The 19,127-nt window shown below is 42.0% G+C and overlaps 1 long non-coding RNA gene across 5 annotated transcripts in view; it reads right to left on the bottom strand.

The window, feature by feature from the left end:
• Positions 1 to 19,127, bottom strand: part of LOC121828163 (uncharacterized) — a 116,316-nt gene that overhangs the window by 62,257 nt on the left and 34,932 nt on the right. For 4 of the 5 annotated variants that reach the window (XR_006070670.2, XR_006070669.2, XR_006070671.2 and 1 more), the window contains one exon: positions 3,527 to 3,665. This is a non-coding gene — a long non-coding RNA (uncharacterized LOC121828163). Of the gene's footprint in view, positions 1 to 3,526; positions 3,674 to 19,127 lie in introns of all 5 variants that reach the window. The other variant, XR_006070668.2, reaches the window with a different exon arrangement.

Below are 19,127 nucleotides of genomic sequence, written 5' to 3'. Positions count from 1 at the left end.
GCTGTAGGGCCAGTCGTGTATGTGGCAAGGCAAGGGTGGGAGTTCCTAGGGGAAAGCTGTACCTGGCTGAACCGCATAAGACTGGAAGGAAGTGTGGGAATAGAAACCATCACCTAAGATGACAACCTCAGCTTCCTGTCCGAGAAAGTCCAGTTTATACCCAACATGGACTCCAAGGTGACAAAAAATTATGAGGCTTTACCACATAAATATAAATACATGTATACACAAATGAAAAGTATTATCTTAATCCTCTTTTTGTGTTATTTCATCCTATTCAAGCAAATTTGAAGAAGAGTGGCAAGATTCTAATTTCACACCCTTGAATCACATTTTTAAACTTTTGACATACAATGATGCCACCCTTTGATATATTCTTTTATATTCACGCTTGCCCATAAAATAAAAAGAAGCCATACTTTTAAGGTCTGAGCTATCACAATGTGACCTAAAACCCCACAGCTTGGTCCTGGTCCATCAGTAAAATGCTGCAGAATCAATACAAATTCTATTAGAGGATGCAGCTGAGTTTGCCACTTGGTTCATAACCCAGTAGGTGACACCACATTTTATTTCAAATCCATTAAAGAATAGCTCAAGGGCTGGGGGCTGGGGAGCTACATCAGTTAAGAAAGTGCTTGCCTTGCAAGCAGGAGGACCTAAGATTTATTCCCAGAATCCATGTAAAAATGTGTGGCCGGGTAGTAGTCCCAGCACTGGGGGGGGCGGGGGGGGGGTATCTGAGCTTGCCTCTGGTCTTCACATTCATCTACAAATATGGTTTTGAAAATAAAAATAGATGAAATGATAGATTTATGAAATGAAATCAGTGCTACATCACCCGAAAGAGCTGCTAGCATATGGTAGTGTGCGATTGTATGGAAACACAGCCTCAGAACTGCCAAGCACCTGCTCCTTCCTAGCTGTTTAGCTTCAGGCTCATGTTTCTCTGTTCTAAAGACTCAGCACACTTACAATGAGATTAAGAACAGGTAGCTCCTGGTTCAGATAATGTCCCAGGGAGACTCAAAACTTTAAGACACAACTGAGATCCAACAATGTGAACATTTCATGATTCCGCATTCATTCGCTTAGGAAAAATCTTGACATCAGACTACTGCAGAATACAACTGAAGTTTCCACAAACTGTGAACACCTCCACCTTCTGACCGGAATACTGTCAGCAGAGCCTGTGACCCGAGGCCAGCAGTAGGCAGCTGTAAGATGTTTAACAGCCACCGATGGGAGTGGTCTAGGTGACTCTGACATATATATTTTTTTTACATTTATAATGTGTGTGGTGCACCTACAATGGTGTATGAGCAGAGATCAGAGAACATTGTATGTCTGTGTGCTAGGTACAGAAGAGAGCTTCTGTGCTGCCTTTATGTGGTGCTGAGGACGGAACCCCATGCATACTAGACAAGCACTCTATCAGCTGAGCCACACTGCCAGCCCAATGATTAACTTTTAGTTATCACGAAAATTTGCCCCATGCCTGTTTTAAGCACTCAGTATTGAACATCATACAGAGCAGAGGCATCTGGAACTTCCTAGTCACAATACACAGCATTTGTTGCTTGCAGTGATGCTAAGGAGCAATACTTGCTGTATAAATCTGGCCTTGTTCTTTGCCTGGTTAGTTTCCAGTTTGTCTTTGTCGACTGAATGACATGTGGACACGACCACTCCAAGGTATGGTTGACGAGAAAGTTTTTTTTTTTTTTTTGGTTTTTCGAGACAGGGTTTCTCTGTGTAGCTTTGCGCCTTTCCTGGAGCTCACTTGGTAGCCCAGGCTGGCCTCGAACTCACAGAGATCCGCCTGGCTCTGCCTCCCGAGTGCTGGGATTAAAGGCGTGCGCCACCAACGCCCGGTCGACGAGAAAGTTTTTATTGTAGATATGAAGGAGAGTTCAGCCAGAGGCATCTGGAAGAGTCCAGACTGAACCAAGCCATGAGAGGATGGGAGGTGGGGGAGGTGAGAGAAGAGAAGAGAGAGAGGGAGAAAGCAGACCTAGAGAGAGGAGCCAAGGACCAAGAGAGAGAGAGCTTGGTCAAAATGCCAGGTTTTTTATAGGAATCAGAAGCTGGGGGAAGGGAGGGGAAGCCCATGGGCTGGAGAGGTTTAGGGTAGAGGCTGAGGTGAGAAGAGCTGAGAGGAGCCAAGATGCTGGCAGCAAGGACTCTGTAATAATTACTTGCAATGCTGAGAGAGCCTGAGGCCAGCATGAGCTTTGCTACACTAATAGGCACCACAGTTAGCCATTTGTCCTGAGTTTCTTTGGGATCTGACATCCACAAGCCATTTCTGCCACTCTTGGCATTTAATGTTTTTTTCCTGTCATTGTTGAGACAGGGTCTGCTGTAGAGTCCAAGCTAGCCTTCAACTCTTGCATTCCTCCTGCCTCAGCCTCCCCCATGCTAGTAAGACTGGTCTGCACACCACACTTGCCAACAGCTGCTGCTTCGTACTGAGTTAAACAAATTCCTTCCTCCTGTCTGTCTCCATTGCCGGCCACGCTCTTGTAACCCCATCCACCTCATGGTCTACCTGATCTTTGAGCCGAGTGCCAGCCCTTCAGTCGGGACTTGCCTTATCTATTTACATTTTAAAAACCCTGTCTTTAACTTCAGTTTCTCCCTAGAGAAAAAGAAGGCTCTAGCTTTCGCTCCCAGCAGCCGCAGCGACTTTGCTCTGTTGCTCTAAGGACGAAGTCTGAGGACTGATCTCAGAGTTCTTCTAGACTTCCTGTTACCAGCAGTGCTGATGGCCAGAGGCACTCCTGGTGTCAGAGAACACTGGAACCTTCTCTCACACAGTTCCTGCCCGGCTCTACAGATGCTGTTCCCGGCCCTCCTCCTGCCAAGTGTGGAGGGCACATCTTTCCCACTGGATCCCTGCCATTTCTTTCACACATTTTACGTCATGTTCTTTCCCATTGTTTTTGTGCATTTGGGTGTATAAAAATTCTCAGAAAAAAAAAAAACCTACAAAACCACTGTTTTGAGATGCTTTCAATAATTTTTTACAGGGTTTTTTTTTTTTTGTCATAGGGATTTCTGCTAGTTTGAATTTAGAAGTTTATTTAAATTCAATTTGGTCTGGTTTTGCTTTCAGTGGAGAGAGAAGGCTTTATAAGGCATCATATGACTTAAGAAAGGAGAAGGAATTAGCAAACATAAAAAAATGTAATTAGACACGCTGATGAAGCAAAAATCAAATTTTTAAGTAAAGCCCACAGAAAGTAAATTCAAATATGTTCAGGCGAAATACCACCTGAGCAGACAGGAGGGCTTCACGGAGACTCCACAGCAGCATCCCAGGTCTGCCTGCACTTCCCCCATCAACCGGCTCCTCCCTTCTCTGCATTGCCAAAGGCTGCCTGTCCTTACAGCATTCCCTCCCCTATAAACCTGCTCAAGTTGCTCCCTCAGGAATACTTCCTCAACTGCCCTCAACTCTAGCTACTGCACTTTCCCATGTTTGATTTCTAAAACAGCTCTGCTTTCAGAGCAAGGGACCTACCTTGATGTCTGTTTGTGACAAGATCTCATGTAGCCCACAGAGAGAGACTTGGAACTCAGGATCCTCCATTACCCAGGATTGGGATTCCATTATGATGCTCTTCGCATTACACCCAGCTCAGAGGCTGCATGGGGTACGCCTGCAATGCTTACAAACACGCTTAGTTAACATTAGCTCCTTCTCCGACATATGCAACTCGGTTCAAATCTTAATGAACATTTTGTTTGTGTGTGTGTGGTGTGGTGTGTGTTTGCATGTGTGTGTGGTGCGGTGTGTAATGTGTGTGCCTGTGTATCAGTGTGTGTGTATGGTATGTGTATGCACATGCACGTGTGTGTGTGTGTGTGTGTGTGTGTGTGTGTGTGTGTGTGTGTGTGTGTGTTGTATATGCACATATGTTCAGGTGAGTGCACCATGTATGTCTAGAAGCTAGCTGAGAAGAAGGCCACCAGAGGAGGTTAGGGGTCCTGCTCTATCACTCTGCCTTGTTCCCTTGAGAAAGGGTCTCCCGCCACACATAGTTGTGTGTCACCATAGACTGGTGACCAGCAGTCCTCCTGTATCTGCCTCCCAACAGCACTGGTGTTATAGGTGCAGGCAACTATACACAGCTTTCTGAGTGTTTCTGGGCATCTGAGTCAGGGTCCCCATGCTTGCACAGTAAATGCTTTTACCCACTGAGTCATCTCTCCTCAACCTATAACTGGATCCCTTAAGGTGCATGAAAATTTGCTTCATAGACTTCTCTCTATATTTTTAGAGGAAACATTAAAAGAAAAGGTGAACATGTTGCATCTTTTTAAGCACATATATAAATGCATAAATATTATTAGTGACTTATTATTATTAATAGTGAATATTATTATTATTACCTCAGACACATTTAAAAATTAAGTTTTCTAGACCACTTTTTAAGATGATCCAAAAAATGTAACACCTGAGTTGTGCTTAAGGCTTCTCTTAAGTGTATACACCTTCTCTCAGTGTATAAATCTAGACAGAGGTCGATAGGAATACCAGTGACTGAAAAGCTAATCTTAGGATTCAAGGAACTTCAGTTTTTAAAAACATTCTTTAAATTTTTGTTTTGTTTTGTTTTAATGTGGATGTTTGTGTGTCTGCTGTGTGTGGTTTGTGCCCATGAGTGCAGTGCCCACAGAGGCCAGAAGAGAGTGTCTGATCCCCTGGAGCTGGAGTCACAGGCAGCTATGAGCCACTTGAGATGGGTGCTGGGAACCAAACAGGTCCTCTGTTGAGCAGTAAATGCTCTTACTCACTAGGCTGTGTCTGCAGTCTAACATCAGAGCTTTCAAATCCTCAGCTTTAGAATTGCTGTTGAGAGTGTATGAAGATTCAAAGTAGTATATTAAAAATGCTTATCTCTTCTTTTACTAAAATTGTCCATATATTTGTTTTTATTTTCTAAGTTTTATAAACAATGCCTCTTATTCTCTCTCTTTCTACTGAAAATTTAGTGACTGTTTTGGGAATATTCATTAACCAGACTGCTCAGTGTTATGGAATATTACTTTAACTATGTAAAGGTGTGTTACATTTGTTTATGCTGCATTTGTTTAACTAGGCAAGGATGTGTTACATTTGTTTATGTTGCATTTGTTTAATTATGTAAAGATATGTTGCTGTTTTACCTTGCCTACTTAAGGCACCTGATTGGTATAATAAAAAGCTGAATGGCCAATAGCTAGGCAGGAGAGGGATAGGCAGGGCTGATGGCAGAGAGAATAAGTAAGAGGAGAAATCTAGCCTCAGGAGGGTGGGCAGGAGGCAGAGAATGAGGAAGAAAGAAAGGGAGACACCAGAGGCCAGCCAGCCAAGCAGCTGCCAGACAGAAAGACACAGAATAGGACATACAGAATGAAAGAAAGGTAAAAAAGCCCTGAGGCAAAACATAGATGAAGATAAATAGGTTAATTTAAGTTATAAGAGGTAGTGGGATAAGCATGAGATAAGGCTGAGCATTCATAACTAGTAAGTCTCTGTGTCATGATTTAGGGCCTGGTTGTCCAAGAAAGTCTGCCACAGCTCCATGCTCTTTAGATTGAAAAACCCAGTTAAATACTTGAATATTTGGCATCCTTACTTCCTTGGCAGTGACTGACCATGGGGGCTTTGTGTATCCCATTCTCTCAGATTGTCTCCCACACACTGAGTCCTCTGATCTAGGCCACTTGTTGAAGAAGTAGCCCCAAGAATCTTTCAAATGTGCTTCAGAAATATCATTAATCTTCAGATTTACTATGCCCAGGCTCAGTCTTCAACTTCTAAAAAAAAATGGAAGGCTCTATGCTAGATCTGAGGTTGTCATTCTACTACATGACTTTGAGTACACATGAGTGACTGTGTACTTAATTTTCCACACTCAGAGGGGCAAAATGGGGGCAGGAAGAATTATCTACGTAAATTAGACCTAAATCTCTTGGCAAATGTTGCTAGTTCTCTCTGAAAATCCACTTCTAAAAGATGGGCAACAACAGCACACAGATCAATACATTCATGCAGACATCCATGGACAGGGCACATTCCTAACTTAGTTTTAAAGGAAGCATGGGCATACTTTATAGGCTCCAGAGAGAGCATAACAGGGCAGTTTATTATTTTGGAGCAGGTAGCACAGAGCCTGAAATTTCCATCTTTTCATGATTTCAGTAAAGACAAAGTATGCCCTATGTGTATCTCATAGTGACTTGGAGTCCAGCCAAAAGACACAGGGCTCCAGTTCAAGGGTTAAGTCATCACGTACTATCAACCCTAACAACACACTGATTCACACTATTTGCCCTGAAAGCAGCTAAGAAATTCAAGCAAAGTTGGTTAGAACAAACACGCCATTGTTTTTAGCCAAGTAAAATGTGTGATCTGAGTTTCTTGAGGGTCTCCAAAGTATGCACACAAACCAAATCAGTGTCAGGTTATGAGAAGGCTTCCTTGATAATGGGTCATTGAGCTGTATTGGATGTACATTTCTGGCCGCCTATTTCAAATACTTACTTGTAACCATGTAAAAGTAACAACATAAGAAATTTCCAAGTTAGCGAATCTTTAATTCCAAAATAAGCTAGAGGCTGAAAAGACATAACTTGGTTTGTGTAAATACTTTACAAATTTGAATTTATGATTAAATAAAAGTCAGTCTTGTCCAGAATGTCTGAGAAGTCTTGGCTTTATAACTGTTTTTCTTAAGTCTGTTAACAGGGGAGTAACTGAAACATACTACAGCAACAAACGGCTGATGGAAATCAAATAAAGGGAACTAGTGAAAACTACATGGAAGGGCTTGGAGAGATGGCTCCACATCCACTTGCTGCTCTTGTAGAGGACCCACATTCAGTTCCAGCATCCATATAGGCAGCTCAACCACCTGTAACTCCAGCTCCATGTGAATCTGAGGCTTCTGAGACCTACATTTGTGAGCACATACCCAAGCAGAGATACACACTCATACACATAATTAAAATAAAAACAAATCTTTTTAAAAGTCATGGACCATTGTTTTTGTTGTTTGCTGATGAACACCTCTTTCTTCTCCCATGATTTCACAACCACATTTGATATGCCATGATCATTTAAGCTCACAAACATGCAAACCAAAAGATATTTTCATTCCATACTAAGTGGGACTACCAAGTAAAGGTTTCCAAAACACATAACATCCTCATCATCGAGACTAAATTAAGAACCTGGGGGTGGTTGAATCAAGTCACCTGAGTGCTTTAACAGCAGTCACATTTTCAATGTAAGAGTCAGGCAGAGGGATATCTGAGAATAGAAGAAAAATCATGTGAAGAAGGGTGAGTCGGCCAAAATGGATGTCCCACCTCTGGTTCTGAAGATGTAGGATGCAGCTATTCATGCTGGACCAAGCAAGTGCTTTGATTCTGTCCTAGAGCCTGTGGAGGAGCACAGCCCAGAGGATAATGACATCAGCCAAGCCATTTGGAGACATCTCATCTCCAAAAGATTCCCAGTGAAGAAATCTTCCTGTTGCCTTAAGACCCCAGGTGTGTGATAGTTAATTTATAGTAACCACTGGAAAGATGTCTAAAGACACAGAAAAAGATGCTTAACATTGGTAATCCCAAGGGAGCTACAGAGTAAAACCACAAGGAGGCATCATGCATACTGACTGACTAGAATGGCTGATATTGCTGGGGTGGGGGGTAGATAATGAATAACCTAAGCAATAATGAATAAGCTGGCTACTCTGAGACACAACTTAGTAGTGCTTGGAAACGTAAGCATGTACTGCAAACTCAGTCATCGAAATCCTATGTCATTACTCAAGAGAAACAAAGTAATTTGTATGAGTTTACTGCAGTTTTCTTTGCAGTAGGTCAATACCAGAGTTGGTTCAAATGCACATAATAATTAGGGAAATGGGGAAACGAGCTGCAGTATATCTACAAAGTGAAATAAGGCTCAAAATAGGAAGGAATGAACTCATGATATATGAAAACCAGGGGTGAATAGGCAGAGCAAAAGAAAACACAGTATATTCTCTCCTAACAAAGAATACACAAAGTGATGTCATTTATATAAAACTTCACAAAATGGTTATTACCAGTGACAGAAAACAAGCAAGCTGCCGTGCAGAGGAAAAAGTGGCCTGAGGAAGAAGGAGGATCATAGAGAGATGTGGGGAACTTTGTCAAGTGAGAGACAGCTTCACAAATGACATGAGTTGAACTTCTGATTGTGTCCATATGCAGTTTATTGCACATAGATTAAACTGTAATAAAACTGTCATAAATAATATAAAATGTGTTTTAATGAGCAATTTCAACTTAAGATGTAGAACTGAACTCTACAGTAACGGAACATTAATCTTTAAAGCATTACATTTCACAGAGCACTTAAATTCTCAAATCCTAACTTTGTGGCTAAGTACATTCATGCATCTGGCCTACAGTCTAGTTGTCAATATAATGTTTATATCTTGGTGAACTCATGTTGTGAAATACTGCCCTAACTTATGTGACATTGAGGTTTTGATTCTGAACCTACTTTAGGATGAAATAAAAACTGGCTCACTGCAATAAAAAAGGAATATATCTATGTATAGATATATATATGTGCCACTCTCTACATAGGACTGAAAACGTGAAGGGGTGTGGAGAGGCCATCCTTTTGTTTTTACCTTTTTCTTCTGCTGATCATGTAAACAGAACAATACCAAACAGAAAGATAAGCTCTAAGGAAAAATTCATATAAAATTAATTATATAAAATACTTAAGTTTATAAAATGAGTAACTTAAATTCTATTCTATTCCATCGTCAATTCTATCTTGTTTATGGAACACTTATTTTGTTACAATATTTTGCTTCTAAAGACTCACATAGTCTCTGACCCAAAGGAATTGGCAAATTAGAAAATAAAACAAACAAACAAACAACAACAACAACAAAAACCACCCAGGGACTAGAGAGAGGGCTCAGAGGGAACAAGTAATTCCTGCTCTTTCCGGGGACCCAGATTTGGCTCTCAGTACCCACATCTGCCAGAAACTCCATTTCCATAGGATCTGATGCTCTCTTCTGGCCTCTGTGGGTACCTGCACACAGGTATCACCCACACAGAGACAGACACAAATAGAAATAAATAAAAATCTCTAAACATATATATAGAGATGTTTGAAGATTTTTATTTATTTCTATATATTTATATTATATACATATATATTTAAATATACTATATATACATATATATTTAAATATACTATATATACATATATATTTAAATGGATTTGGAGAAATGGCTTGGTGGTAAAGAGCACTTGTTGTTCTTACAGAGAGCCAGGTTTGGATCCCAGCACACTCATGGTGGATCACGATCATCTATAACTCTAGTTCCAAGGGATTCAGTGATGTCTTTTGACCTCCACAGACAACAGCCACACATATGGTGTACATACATATACACATGCATACATTACTCATATACATAAAATTTCTAAAAGTACTTAAACAAGTGAAAAATGATGAAAAATGATATCAGAGCTAAATGAAAACTTCCTGGAAGTAAAAAAGTCACAATTGAGAAGTATAAACAAAATTCACAGTCCTCTTAGGGTTAACCTAGAACAGAAATAGATTTTCTTGTTTGTTATATGACATGGAAATGAATAAAAAGATAAAACAAAGGACCACCTCTTTTATATCTCTTCCCATTTCTGTTTTGTTTGTAGAGAGCAGCATTTTCTCCAATACTCTACCACACTAAGCTGAGTCTGGAAGCCTATTCGATGTAGCTGGGCCTGAACTTCAAACCAAATTCACTCAACTCCAAAACACTCATTAAGCCCAAACTGGGTAATACTTCAAACATTTTGACCATTGGTGTAGACACTCTCTTCAAACAGCAGCCTCAATAAATCACTGAAATGAGCAAACATTGACATAATTATAAATTGTGAATTTTCCACTGTCCAATTATTTCACTGATCATAATTCTAACCATAATCTCAAAATAATCTGTGTTCAATTTACAAACACACCGACATATTCCAACACTCATCAACAAGGGTCCTGCCTGCGATGCTGCCCTGCCTGCTCTGATCACACAGAATGGGAGAAGCTGAGTCATGGCATCCTTTGTTAGGAAGCTCTGGAAAGCCCAGAAACAAAGCCTAGGATTATTTCCACCTGGTGGCAGAGGCCTTGAAATGGGACTGAAGCTCCATCTGAGAATAAGAGCAATGAGGAAACAGGATAACTAGTCCAGGGACACAGAACCTAACCAACAGTAACTTTTCCTTTGCCCTTAAAATCTTGCTACCTTGATACTTTTTTCAGAGTGAAGGTGCCAAACCTTTCTTGGGTTCTGTGAGTGAAAACTGCTTCAATTAGTTCCTGCTGTAGTTTTCAAAATTGGAGTTGCACACTAAACAAAAAGCTTACTCTTTGAAAACGTCATGCATGTATGCAGTGTATTTTGATTATATCCATCCCAGCTACCTCCCTCCAACTGCCCTCTATGACGTCCCAACCTGTCTCCCTCAAGAGTTCATGTCTTCTTTTAAAATTATTATTATTATTATTATTATTATTATTATTACTACTACTACTACTACTACTACTATTATTAACCCCTGAGTCCAGTTAGCACTGACCATATGTGTATGGGCCTGGGGCTGATCCCTGGGGTGTAGGCAAGATACCACCAGCCATATCAACAAATGAAAGGAACTTTTCCTCAGCAGCCACCCACTGCCAATAGCTCTTGCATTAGAGGTGTTGCTTCAGGACCACCTCCCTCATCCACATTAGAATGCGGACTGCCTTGATTTTGTGTAGGCCCTATGCAGGCAACCATAGCTACTGTAAGCTGATGTGTGTAATGACCGTGACATGTCCAGAAGACAGCATGTCACAGCTCTCCTCAACATCCTTACACATTTTGTGGCAGAAAAATGTAATAGCGATGAGCGATTCCTTCTCTAAAGTGTTAAATAAATATTGGATTGGGAATGTAGCTCAACAGTTGAGTACTTCCTCAGCATTGGCAAGGCCCTAGGTTCAACCTTCAGTACCAGAAAAAGAAAAGAATACACACTGAAAAGGCTGCATGTCATCTCACTAATGAAATCATGAGGTGAGAATACAGAGAGATGTTAATGCCAGAGTATTCATTAGCCAGAATCGTATCAAGCACCCTACTAGCTAAAAAAGAATGTTTAGATAGCTTAAGATCTGCAACTAAAATTGATTTCAGATGTACAAAAGAAATGTAACTGCAAAAGCAAATTAAAAGGTATGTGTTTGTGTTAGGATATGGCATGTTTTTATATGCATTAGACTGTACATAGAAATGTTTGGTTTGAAATTGAACACTGAAAGCCGGGAGGTGGTGGTGCACGCCTTTAATGCCAGCACTCAGGAGGCAGAGCCAGGCGGATCTCTGTGAGTTTGAGGCCAGCCTGGACTACCAAGTGAGTTCCAGGAAAGGCGCAAAGCTACACAGAGAAACCCTATCTCTAAAAACAATAAAAAAAAAAAAGAAAGAAAGAAAGAAAGAAAGAAAGAAAGAAAGAAAGAAAGAAAGAAAGAAAGAAAGAAAGAAAGAAAGAAAGAAAGAAAGAAAGAAAGAAAGAAAGAAAATGAACACTGAAAACTTAAAACAAGACAAGATAGAGCTGAGGCTGTACCTCAGCGGTAGAACACTTGCAAAACACGCACAAGAGAACCTGGGTTTGATCTCCAGCATTATATACATACACACACAGAGAGGTGTGGGGAAGGGACAGCAAAGGGAGGTCGGAGGCCATAGAGACATGGATACATGAGGCAAGGACTAAGGATCCTTGATATACAAAATGTTTTTTGAAAAAGCAATGTGCTGAGGAGATTGGCTCAGTTGGTAAAGCCCTTGCTGCAGAAGCATGATGACCTAAGCTTCCACGTAAAAGACAGCCACAATGACACACACTTGTCACCCCAGAACTGAGGAGGAGAGACAGGCAGGTCCCTGGGGCCCACTGGCCAGTCAGAGTATTAAAATTGGTGGGCTTCAGGTTCAATGAGAGACCCCGTCTCTAAATCATGTGAGAAGAGCAACTGTAGATGACTCCTGACACCTATGTCTGACTTACACACACGTAAGGGCTCACATGCTCATACACCTGTACATATACATACACACATGAACACATACACCTACTTCTGCTGGAAACTAAATCTGGGTCTTCTGCAAGAGCAGCTAGTACTCTTAACTACTGAGCCATCTCTCTAGCCTCTGGTTTTTCTTTGTTAGTACAGTCGGTTGTTTATTTATTAGAAATTTATTTTTATTCTTTTGTTGGTGTGTGTCCAATGCCCTCTTCTGTCTGGTGCACATGCAGACAATCAGGCACACACAAACACATATAAATACAAATATTAAAAACAAATGTAATATAAAGGAGCTGGTATAGTGATTCATACTTATAATCCCAGTATTTAGGAAACTGAGCCAGACCTCGGCTATATAGTGAGTTCCAGACTAGCCTAAGGGTACAGAGTATAACTTCCAAAAATTAAAAAGTAGTATAAGGAAATAATTGTGTAAATCCAGGCATAATGGGCCTAAAAATGTATCAAAACTATGTTAAAATATTCTTTTTTATTTAATATTTTTATTTTATAATTAACTTAATTTCACATATCAGCTACAGATTCCCCGTCCTCCCTCCTCCCACCCCCAGCCCTCCCACCCCCAATCTACCCCTCATTCCCACCTCCTCCAAGGCAAGGTCTCCCCTGGGGAGTCAGCCCAGCCTGGTAGACTCAGCCAAGGCAGGTCCAGTCTCCTTCTCCCTACACCAAGGCTGAGCAAATGGTCCCATCATAGGCCCCAGGCTCCAAAAAGTCAGCCAGTGCACCAAGGACAGGTCCCAGCTCCACTGCCTGGGGGTCTTCCAAACAGTTCAAGCTAATCAACTGTCTCACTTATCAAGAGGGCCTGGTCCAGTTCCAAGGGGCTCCTCAGCCCTTGGTTCACAGTTCATGTGTTTCCATTAGTTTGGCTATTTGTCCCTGTGATTTTTCCAATCATGGTCTCAATATCTCTTGCTCATACAGTCCCTCCTCTCTCTTGCTGATTGGACTCCCGGAGCTCCACCTGGGGCTTGGCCATGGATCTCTACATCCGCTTCCATCAGACACTGGATGAGAGTTCTATCATGACAGCCAGGGTGTTCAGCCATCCAGAGCAGGTCAGCTCTTGACCATTGCCAGTAGTCTACAGTGGAGGTATCTTTGTGGATTTCTGGGGACCTCTCTAGCACTCTGCTTCTTCCTGGGGTCTTCATTCATCATGGTATCTCCCTCCCCATTCTCCCACTCTGTTCCTGATCCAGCTGGGACCTTCTGCTCCCCTAAGCTCTCTTTCCCCTGACCCTTGCCCTCCATTACCCTCCCACCCCAGTTTGTTCATGTAGATCTCATCCATTTCTCTGTCGCTGGGCAATCCCTGTGTCTTTCTTAGGGTTCTCTTTACTAGGTAGTCTCCCTGGAGTTGTGAGTTGCAGTCTGGTTATCCTTTGCTTTACATCTAGTATCCACCTATGAGTGAGTACATTAAAGCAGAAGCTATAAGATGGATAAATGTAGAGGATTTTTTAAATAGTGGCAGACTTATGGGGTGCAATGTATGTGGTCATTTATAGACATGGGAAGGTATAATTTATATGTTGTCAAATAAAATCATAAATTCATACAGTAGCATAGTGCTCTCTTTGAGGGCTATGTGTATATGTATGCATGAATGATGACATCATAAGAATTGGAAGAAGCAGAGAATACACTTTTCAGGCCATTGGCTACAAGGGGAATACCCAAGGGGTCTCAGTTTCTGCCTCCAGTGCAGACTGAGACATTTGTTATTAACTGTTAAAACGAAGGAAGGTAAACCAGCTCGTGCCCCTTCATTCTGACAAATTGGATGCTGAACTAACAAACAACCGTGGCCCCCCAGCCTGTGAGAATGCAGAGCCCTTTTCTACACTGTACCAGTAGGCTCTGTAAGCCTCAGGTTTGAGTCTTTTCAGGTGAGCTCAGAGGATTAAAATATGGACATAGGACCATTAACGCCCAGCCCTGAGTTTAAACAGCCATGTGAGGCTAGAGTACATTAGCAGCCACTTACTTCTCTGCCTGTGGAGGTAGAAATGACCCCAGGAACCAGGGCCACACCTCCTCTTACAGATGCAATTATAATCAGCAAGGCTGGTTGGTGGTGGATGATCTCCTTGCTCCTGGCTTCCTTACCACCTGTTTTCCTGTTGCATGTATTCTCACACCCATCTGTCATTGCATGTGTTCCCACACCCGCTTGTTAAATATGTGCCTTCTTCTGACTCAATTTTTCATCCCCATTCTTCATTCAGACCTCCCTGAATAAATTCTCTTGAATTTTGAATTGTTGAAATAAAAAAATTTAATTAATTTAATGTTCATGTATGTGATACATGCACTTGTTTTGTGTGTTTGCATCTATATGTATGGGTGTAGATGCTAGTGTATGAAGGCCAGAGGTCAACACTGAGTATCTCCCTCTATCATTCTCCAGTTTATTTTGGGGGACAACGTCTTTCACTGAACCTGGTGCTCACTGATTCAGCTAGACTAGTTACCCAACAAGATCCAGGAATCAGCCTGTCTTCTCCCACTCCATTGGGCCTGGGATTACAGGCATATGCTGACAGCCATGACTTTTACATGAGTACTGAGGACCTGAACTCAAGCACTTTACCAACTGAGCCATCATTCCATGCCAGGACAATTTTCTCCTCCCTCATTTCACTCAGTATTTGCCTCAAAAAAAAAAAGTTTTCCTGGCTCCATAAAAACTGTTGTGGAAATGGGTACACTGGACCAGACCCCCTTTCAAAGGTGACCTTACAGGTCAACTAACCTAGTAGGATGGTCAGCCACAGCTGTGACACCTTCCTTAGTGAAGGGACCTCTGTTGCAAGAGCAGACTGCACCTGGAGGCAGAGCAGGAAGAAGCACAAAGGCCAGCTATTGTGGCCCAAATAGGGCAGAAACGCTGGTGAGTTGTACTCACTGGGGAACTCCCTGCAGACTGAGAAGCTTTTACCAGCTCTGGGCTATATTTGCCTTTTTGCTTTGCTAAATTTGGCTTCTTTGATCCATTTCCCTTCACAGGTGCTGTTTACTAATAAGCAGCTTGAGAGCTCTCTCTTGATGTCCTTTAGAGACATCTGCCTCTGATCATTGCTACTAGTCAGGCCTATAAGCAACTTGTAAGATAGCATCAGTATTTATCACCTGTCTGGTTTATCACCTAAAAATAACCCCATTTCGTTTTCTTTCTTGCCATTGTGTGTGTGGGTATGGGGGGGTGTTTGTACATGTACACACATACATGTATTTTTAGGTGTAAATTCACATGTATATACATGTGTATGGAGGCCAGAAGTAGACTTGAGAGTCTTCCTTTATTGCTCTCCATAGTACTTTTTGAGATAGGGTCTCTCACTGAACATGGAGCTCACCAATTAGCTCTGCTGGCTGGCCAGAAAGCCACCCGAGTCTTCCTGTCTGAGGATGGAAGCAATACAAACAATACACAGACACAAAGTAGTCATCCAACTGCTAAAACATTTACTGGTAGTGAACTAGGATAAAGTGTTGAATCTGGTCAGAGTACAGGCTTGAGAGACACAGCGAATCTTGGCCAATTTGTTCAGGAACATGCAAAGGAAATGAATAGAAAGATCAGGCCTGCAAAAACATGATCAGGGTGAAGAACACCCTCAATGAATGATAGAAAAGTATGGCAATGAGTAGAGATGGAGCAGGTGATCAAATGGAACATGAGGGACTGAGAGTTGACCAACTTATCTCCCTGCTGTGGATGGTCTGTATGTCAAATTGCTCTGATTGGTCAATAAATAAAACACTGATTGGCCAGTGGCCAGGCAGGAAGTAGGCGGGACAAGGAGAGGAGAATTCAGGGAAGTGAAAGGCTGAGTGAAGGAGACACTGCCAGCTGCCACCATGACAAGCAGCATGTAAAGATGCCGGTAAGCCACGAGCTATGTGGCAAGGTATAGATTTATAGAAATAGATTAATTTAAGATATAAGAACAGTTAACAAGAAGCCTGTCGTGGCCATATAGTTTGTAAGCAATATAAGTCTCTGTGTTTACTTGGTTGGGTTTGAGCAGCTGTGGACTGGCGGGTGACAAATTTGTCCTGACTGTGGGCCAGGCAGGAAAAAATCTAACTACATCTCCCTGTTCCATCTCTTTACTGAAAGAGGTGCCCACTGGAATACAGAGGTGCTGCTCACTGAAATTTCATGGTTGATTGGAGTAAACACAGGTATGTGCCTCTGAGGAAATTGTTATTGCCCTGCTGAAGAAGATTCTGGAAACCAACCTTCATCCTCAACAGCAACATTGGGAGCCAAAACCAGCTGAAAGACTAGCCTTCTGGGATAGCTAGTGTTAAGTATCAATTTGACAAAATCTACAATCATCTGGTACATGGACCTCTGGACATGTCGGTTGAGGATTATCTGGACTACATTAACTCAGGTGGGAAGACCCTCCCACTGCAGGGGTACCATTCCCTAGGCAGGGAGTCACAGGGTGTGTCAAAGTGGAGAGAGCAAGCTGAGCACAGGCATGTATTCATTCATTCTTTGTTGGTTGACAGCAAGAGTGACCAGACACTTCAAGTTCCTATTGCCTTTACTTCCCCATAAAAGATGGACTCCATCCAGGAATCCTGATCCAAAATAAGTCCTTTCTTCCTTAAGTTTCTTTTGTCAGAGTAGTTTATCACAGCAACAGAAAAGAAGCTGAGACATTCTGTCTAGGTCATGTGGTTCCAAGGCTTAGTGACTAGGTAAAGTCACATAGAAAAGGCTTTGCTTCTTCATAGCCTTCATCAGTTGCTGGCCTGGAAAAGATTTTGCTGAGTGTACAGTGGAGTTCACACTCTCTGGACAACTCTACTCCTTTCTCTTTCACTTCAAAAAAAAAAAAAACACATTAAAACCTTGCACCTCAAACTGCATCCCAACATGTGGTCCATTTACAAATCTATAGCTTTCGTGTGGAAACTCTTGATTGCCCCTAGTGCAGTTCTACCTGTGCATCTGTGTCTCGGCTGCTTCTGCAACAGGTAGAGGACTTCATTTGCGGAAACCCAAGAGAACAGCCTGCTAACCAAACTGCATTTGAACCATGAGAGAAAACTTTGCAGAGAGATAAGGAGATGACACTTCAAAGCATCAGGAGCTTAAATGCAGACTTGCATCGGTGCTCACTGGAGGACGTGAGGGAATGAACAAGTGGATCTGCCCAGTGTCAGGGAGAAAGAGGGGTTGTTTTTACCAGATTGAAGGTAGGAGAGGCAAGATCTAAAGACCACTACTTACACAGTATGTTACCTGTTTATTTTTAAATAATTCTACCTTTAAATTAAAAGATGCTGGAACTAATCTATGCTTCCTGTTTTATAGATTTATTTTATTTATCTGTGTGTCTCTGTGTATGCATATATATGCCATATTTGTGCCAGTGTCTATGGGGCCCAAAAGAGGGCTTCAGATCCCCTTGAGTTGTAGTTACAGACATTTGTGGACTTCAATATGAGTAATGGGAACTGAACTCAGGCCCCTTGTAAGAGCAGCAAGTGCTTTCAATCACTAAGCCATCTCTCTATCCCTACATCTTCTTCACATCATCATACTGAAACTGCTTCACAAACTATAACAGCCTCAGAAATTCTCAGGGTGCCATTTTCTAGGAGAAAAGAGGATGGCAGAGGTGTTGACATGTTTATCTTTCTTAATCTAGTGTCAAAACCAAATGGAGTTTTGACTTTTTATAGTTTTCAGTTGAGAAATCCTAGCATCATTCATATGTTCTCTCTCTCTCTCTCTCTCTCTCTCTCTCTCTCTCTCTCTCTCTCTCTCTCTCTCTCTCTCAGAATAGAGTAATGATGGAAGCAACACTCTGGAGCTGTCAGAACAGGAACTCTGAATGATGTTTGCAGTGTATTCACTGAATTTAGGGTGCAAGATCCCAGCCATGGATTTCCTCATTTTATTCCCTGAAAAGACAGCTCTACACACCTTTGATAGCAAATACCTATTGCTATGTAGTGAAACAATATTCTGTACCATCTCAGAAAATGAAAATCACTTGCTTAAAATAAAGCATAGTGCTGTGGGACGGTCTGTATGTCAAATTGCTCTGATTGGTCAATAAATAAAACACTGATTGGCCAGTGGCCAGGCAGGAAGTAGGTGGGACAAGGAGAGAGGAGAATTGTGGGAAGCAGAAGGCTGAGGCAGAGAGTCACTGCAGCCGCCGCCATGACCAGCAGCATGTGAAGACACCGGTAAGCCACCAGCCACGTGGCAAGGTATAGATTTATGGGAATGGTTAATTTAAGATAAAAGAACAGTTAGCAAGAAGCCTGCCACGGCCATACAGTTTGTGAGCAATATAAGTCTCTGTGTTTACTTGGTTGGGTCTGAGCGGCTGTGGGACTGGCGGATGACAAAGATTTGTCCTGACTGTGGGCAAAGCAGGAAAACTCAAGCTACAGCATAGCATCCCAGTTTGCCTTTTAGGGTGCCCATATTCCCAGTGTGCCTTGTATCCCCACATACTATGGGTCTCAGTGATGGTCGCTGACATGTAAGGTAACATGTAAGGAGACATCAGGCAGGACAGCAGCAATTTAACTAGGAATGAAGAGTTGGTGAAAGAAAACAGAAAGATGCCCCATATGATGTAGCCTTTCTTTACTAGATATTGGAGGGTAACTACTGACCAACCCAGGCAGTTGTTATATTCAGAAAACTAAATGTAAATTAATGATTTTCTTTGCCATGAAATAGAGGCAAAACTCATTGGAATACAAGTATAAAGAGAGTCATAGACTTGAATAAAATGGAAAGTTTTACTGGCATAATCCTTTTCAATTTCCTGCCCCATGTTGGTCGAAGTTCAGTGCATCCCACAGGGTGTGAAGTCCTCTGCATTTCCCGCTTATGAGCTTGGTGTCTCTCCAGGAAGCCAGTGCTGATGCACTTCTCCCAGGTTGGAAAGCACTATGAAG

The sequence above is a fragment of the Peromyscus maniculatus genome, chromosome 3 (genome assembly GCF_049852395.1).
Source record: "Peromyscus maniculatus bairdii isolate BWxNUB_F1_BW_parent chromosome 3, HU_Pman_BW_mat_3.1, whole genome shotgun sequence".
Taxonomy (NCBI): domain Eukaryota; kingdom Metazoa; phylum Chordata; class Mammalia; order Rodentia; family Cricetidae; genus Peromyscus; species Peromyscus maniculatus.
The sequence above is the reverse complement of the archived record's forward strand: the minus strand, read 5'-3'. Positions and strand labels throughout refer to the sequence as shown.